Here is a 6,168-nt window from a genome sequence, read left to right on the forward strand (position 1 = left end):
CCCAAAGGATCTCACTGTTAAATAATAGTGAGACGATTCCCATGCCTGTTACAGAGGGGAGGCTCAACACACATCCATGAAGTTCCCATTGGCCTTATGGAATTGGAGAATAAGAGAAGCTAGAAACGTCATGGGGTGTGACTCCCTTTCCCCTGACCCTACAGGTGAGAAGGCTTCCCCAGACTTCACCCCTCCAGAGACTGGCAGCTGGGCTCCACAGCGAATAGTGCTCTGAGGCCAAGGTGCAAGGTGAGTCCCACAAAGCTCACTTGTCATTAAGAAGGAAGTTTCCCCAGCATGTGATAGACAGGGTGCTCTTGTCTATGATCCTGAAGGCACTGTCCTCGATACTCTGCAGGTTTGGGAACACATGCGGTAGAAGCAAGGGGTTGCTTGTCCTCCAACAGAGGGTGTTTTGGAAAATGGCTAAAGCTTCCTGCTCTGGTACAATTGGCTTGAAACACTAATCCTGGCAGTTGAAGAGAACATCCCATTCTCCACTTGGCTTGTTATCCCATTGTGCGCAACGTGGAAATGGCATGGGTCGTTATCAGGAACCTGTCATGTCACCACGTTCCAAGTTACCAGAGAAGGAACCAAGAGTTCTGTCTCTGAACCTCTCTCTCATGTAGCAGTGTATAACGTGTGGTTAGTGAGAAGTTAATACCATGAAACCATGGGTATCTTGGAGATGGAGGTGATCTTATGAGATAGTTCACTATCATCGGCCCAACCCACGTTTCTGGTAAATGATCTGTGCACTTTCATCCTGCATTTCCTGCTGGACAGTAGGGCCCATCCTCTTTCCCTGGCCAGAGATGGCCTTTCACGGCATCCCTTTCTTTTCCCCAGCCCCAACTTCTGATTTCAGATGTGTCCAATGGGAGGAAGGGTCCGAAGGGGTCTGGATACAGTGCCGTCAGTGCTTCTCAGGTAAAAGTCCCATAGAGGTTCAAAGGTGCTCCCAAGAGCTAGTGTCTTCTCTTACCCAGCAGTGTCCTGGGATCCAGGCCCTTAATTGTGTGGGTGATGAGCTGCAGCAGTGCCTCTGCCTTGGTTACTTTCTGGGTGTCGTGAGGCCTAGAAGGAAGCAGACCATAATATCCCAGGACAAGATGGGTATGTCCTGTTCGTACTTGGGTGGGGGGCCCGTTTTCCCTTGTCACTGAGATTTCCTCAGCTGTGGCTGAGGGAGGTGCCTTGTCTTTCTAAAGAGCAGCAGGATTCTCAACCCAGGGCAGGGTCTGAAGGAAGCTGACTAAACTGAACATTTAGATAAGGAATGTGGGCTTTGGGAAGCTGAAGTGAACGGAGTCTCAGGATAACCTCTCACTGTTTCTGGACAGTTGTGAAAATGAAACATCAGGAGGAGGTCAAAACCCTCCTGTCTGAACTTGGGAATGTGACAATGTCTCTCTTCCCAGAGTGGAACCTACTCATAGCTCAGGTGTTTGAGACCCTGGAATACTGAACAAAAGGCAGACCATGCCTGTCTCTGTGACACAGATCTTCCCTCAGCTCAGAACCATCACACCTTGGACATGAACTTCCAGCTACTTCAGGGACCTCACCCTATAAGTCACCAAACCCCAAGTATCCCAGTGCCACGCAGAACCCAGAACGCAATCCAGGAAAGCACAACTCACAGACCTCAAATCTTTGGACACGCAATACCTCACACTTGACTGAACCTAGATTGCTCAGCTCAATGAATGAGGCCAGGGACTCAGAAGAGCCCTGAGATGTCAAGTTCTGAAGTGTAGACTCAACTGCATGCCAACAACTTCATAACTCACGACTTAAAAACCCAAATAGCTCCCAGACCTCCCACCCTGGACATACAAATCCACAAAAGCTTGGATCCCTACCCTGGTATGCAGGCACATGCACATCTGAGAGGGCTGGTACTGAAAACACAGAGACCTCATGCATGAAGGTATGTGTAACCGACATCTCAGAGAAGTCAGAGCCTGGTGCACAAAGCCCAAAGTTCGCAAACCAGGAAATGGTCAACCCCTCAAAATTGCAGCAACCTCAGTCCCTGGGATACAGACTTATGATTGGGTCACAGAGGTCACATTCAGGATCCGGAATCAAAAAAGATCAGACACCCTTGTTTTGGATAACATCTGTGATCTCATGAGCATAGGGTGAGGAATGTCGGGTTGCATCACATTTTGCACATCGCTACTCTGCAGAGCTCAAACCCTAATTCTGGACATGCAGAACAAAAACTGCAGAGAATGTATATGGTAGACACAGCACCTAAAACAGATCACATACCTCACACACCAGCACACACATTCATAAAGAACCCTGAGATCCTTCACTCTGGACACAAGCCCCTCAGGGCTCAACAGACCTCACATCCTGGGTGGACATCCTGAAACTAGTCAGACAACTGACAACCTGTAATGGGCCAGGGACCTCTCATTTTGGACACAGACCTTGAAATAACTCAGTGATGTGATGGATGGCCTCAGTGACACCCACAATGTCACTCCTTCCAGGATCCATGCTAGATAGGGCCACAGCCATGTTTCTCCCAGTCTCCTGAGTGAGACACGGGGGTGGGATGAAAGAGAAAGGAGGGCCAGGCATGGTGGTGCATGCCTGTAATCTTCCGAGGTAGAGACAGGAGGCTTGTGAGTCCATAGCCAGCTCCAGCAATTTAGCAAGGCACTAAGCAACTCAGTTCAATCCTGTCTGTAAATAGAATACAAAACTTGACTGGGGCTCTTTATTAGTGGTTGATTGCCCCTGAATTCTATCCCTACTACTGAGAGAGAGAGAGATGGAAATAGGGCAGAATGAGAATGAACCCCTACATCTGGACCCTGGTCAAAGCACCTGAGTATCCTTTTCCAGGGGATGAAGACCCAGGTTCTGCCCCCAGAGGCTGCTTCTGGGGAATGATTCACATATACCTGGGCCTGATGCACCCTGTAGTCCTGTGCCTATCATAGTGAGAATATGTTCTAGGTAAGAAGTCTTGTGCCATCCTGGAGATGAACCCTCACTGCCCTCAGGCCTGAGATGCCCTTATGCCACAGTATCACTCTTTGGGTAAGGAGAGGCTGAGTGTGTCCCTGTCAACCACGATGGTCTTCTGGTGGTTACAGCAGATCTGATGCTTCTAGGAACCCGCCTCCAGCTCAACAATGGACCTCCTGCCCAGCATCCTGTTCACCCTGAATGGTGTCTTTCTGACTCTTGAGCATGTGAATCCAGGAGCCCCCTGATTTTCTCTGCCCTCCTCGACCCTGAACAGATGGCCCTCTGCAGATCCTTTGAGCATGAATGACCCAAGATGAAAGGGGCACATGGTGAAAGTGTTTGCCGCAGAGTGCCAGGGCTATATGGCACCGACCATACACCGATATGGAGGGGTGCTACTGTCCCTCTGACCCCGCCCCCTCATCAGCCCCTCATTCCCAGTCCTTTCTGTTTTCCTCTGAGTATGCTTGTCCCCTTCCAATTCATAAATCAGGTATAAAGGGAATGGGGTGGGAGGGTCTCTGTACTTACACATAGCTTGGTGTAATTTGACATAGTACAGATATCTTTCCACACATACACCAGGAGAGCAACCCTGGGGTAGGGCTGTTTGTTCATGGGCAGTCACAGCTGGGAGGCAGTGCTGTTTTGGGTGTGAGGCTGATGTGGCCTTCCTGGTGGGCCTCATCTTCTTGGGAGACACACACACTGGCTCATCTCCGATCCCCTGGTGGATCTCCACTCCCTGAGGACTCAGTCTCATACCTGCCGCATTTCTGGAAGATGTTTGAACAAAGTCAGGGCTTAATTGATGCCTGGTGATATATTCGTTCCCTTAAGAATCCACCTAAGCCCTAATTACCAAGATGCTCTCAACATCTCTGCTGCCTAATGCCTAAAAAGACATCATTTAAGCATTTACTTCTTTTTATGGATCAGGTTGCCATCTCCCTGGAGGAATCAGGACTGGTTCTGGAGGAACCCAATCCTCTTTGAACTGCATTCACAGATTTCTGACTGTGAATGGTTTTCTTGGTGTGTCTGTAAACTGATAGTGGGCTTTCCGATCAATATAATGGGATCCATCAGGCATTTTTTTAACGAGCCAGTGATCTTACTGACCTGGTAATACCTTCTGCCTTTTGGACTGGTGAGTTGACTGAGGTTCCAGGGTAGGATCCTGAACTCTCCACATCCACCTCCATCTCCACTATTTGAAGCCCCACCTTTGGGGCTGTAAGCTTCCAAACTAAGACAGCACCCCTGACACCCAGACCGTGCATGCTCTCTAACCTGGAAGGTCCTGAATGGCAATCATATCTAAACCAAACAGACTTTAGTGTCATCCTTAATTTCTGCCCTGCTGCTCCACCCCAGAACCATTCACTTAACTCTTCGCCTTTTTTCTTGGATGCACTAGGGTTGGATCTGTAGAGCCAAGTAGCTGGGGCCATACATGGAATGACAGTGACCTGAGAGTCTTCAGAGGCCTCATCCTGACTGGATGTGTTAAGGTTCCTGCTTGGTGGGAAGCCCATTGCACATGACGCAGAATGGTTTATTTTAAAATACAAGGCTCCCTTCCCCAGTGGTCTATCCCAAAGTGTACTGCTTCATCTGGGCCTTTAGTGGTACATTTCAGTGAAGGGAAGTTTCACCCACCCTGTGCATCCAGCCTATTCCTTCTCAGTGTCCCCAGTACTTGCTGATTCTCCCAGAAGGGGCAGTTTCAAGCTATTTCTTTCTTTTTAAAATTGTTTTTATTAGTGCATTATCGTTATACATAATAGTGGGGTTCCTTTGACGTAGTCATATGTGCGTCAAATATAAGTTGCTCCATTTCAGTCCCTGGTGCTAATATTAGTCTGTTTCTAATGAGTCTTTTCATCTCTATTCCCTACCCCATCCCTGACAGCACATCCAATGGGTGTTGCCTTTGTGACCCTGACACTGCTTAGTGGACAATTCCATTCCCATCTCCTAATATTGTCTAATGCATGAGTTGCATATTCCTGTTCTTGTAGAGTGCCTAGTGTAGAGTCCAGCCTCCTAGATGGAGCCCCTGCCTCGGGAGTGGTACTTAGGATGTCAGAATGGGACATTCCTTACCCTCATCACTGATGGAACTGTGAATCAACAAGACAACTGCAGGTCTCTGTGTCTGCATCGATCATTAAATTCTACCACCTCCCCCTCAGTAGAGGGAGACTGTTATCCACTATATTCTTTGCTTTCTCCCCAGCACCTAGAACAGTGTCAGGCACAGAATAGGCCCTCCATTGATGTTGGTAAGGAAACATCCTTTGACTTGGCAATTTCATGGCATGGTATTAATGGAGAGTAGCAAGAAGGAGGTGCTCATAACCTACCCATTGTGTGTGTTTTCATGCACGTGCAAATGTGTGTGTGCACACTTGGGAGCATGTATGTGTGCTTGCATGTATGTACACAGATCTCACATGCATGGACTAGAAGACTTACTATTAGTGTCAATTATACTCCCCAAGGAGATCTTACGACTCGCTGCAATCCCTATCAAAATTCTAATTACTTATCTCCCTAAATTACAAGAGGGTGCTATAATTCTAATGAAATGAAAGTCTCCTGCAAAGAGGATGTGGAGAAAAAGGAACACTTTTACACTGTTGGTGGGATTGTAAATTAGTGCAACTACTATGGAAATCACAGTGGCGGGCCCTGAAAAGACTAGGCATGGAAATCCCGTATGACCCAAGTATATCACTCCTTGGTATTTTTCCTGAATTAAAATCATACTATAGTGGTATGTGCATACCCATGTTTATAGCAGCACAACTCACAATAACCAAACTATTGAACTAGCCTAGTTGTCCAATGGTTGAATGGGTAAAGAAAATGTGGTATGTGTACTCAGTGGAGTTAATTATTAAGCCATAAAGAAAAGTGAAAGTCAAACGACCGTCTGTGGTTTGCTCAGACACATGGGGATTTTCCCATATTAAGAGAACTGACTAATAATTCTTAAGTGAAAAAAAAAGAAAAGTGAAAGTATGTCATTTGCAGGAAAATGGATGGAACAAGAGCCATTATGTTAAGCAAAGTAAGTCAAACTCCAATCATAAAAGGAGCTATGTTTTCTCTTATATGCGGAAGCTAGAAAGGAAAAGGGAAAAGAAAGGTGGAAATGAAAGT

At 47.1% G+C, this 6,168-nt stretch overlaps 1 long non-coding RNA gene across 12 annotated transcripts in view; it reads left to right on the plus strand.

The window, feature by feature from the left end:
• Nucleotides 1–5,288, plus strand: part of LOC308640310 — a 13,553-nt gene extending 8,265 nt beyond the window's left edge. For 4 of the 12 annotated variants that reach the window (XR_014020221.1, XR_014020227.1, XR_014020229.1 and 1 more), the window contains 2 exons: nt 165–249; nt 853–995. This is a non-coding gene — a long non-coding RNA (uncharacterized lncRNA). Of the gene's footprint in view, nt 1–54; nt 250–852; nt 996–3,122; nt 3,251–5,239 lie in introns of those variants that run through there. The other 8 variants (XR_014020226.1, XR_014020228.1, XR_014020230.1 and 5 more) reach the window with 6 other exon arrangements.
• The last annotated feature ends 880 nt before the right edge of the window (nt 5,289–6,168 follow it).

This window comes from Spermophilus citellus (assembly GCF_964194105.1).
Source record: "Spermophilus citellus genome assembly, contig: SCAFFOLD_554, whole genome shotgun sequence".
NCBI classification, from domain to species: Eukaryota; Metazoa; Chordata; class Mammalia; order Rodentia; family Sciuridae; genus Spermophilus; species Spermophilus citellus.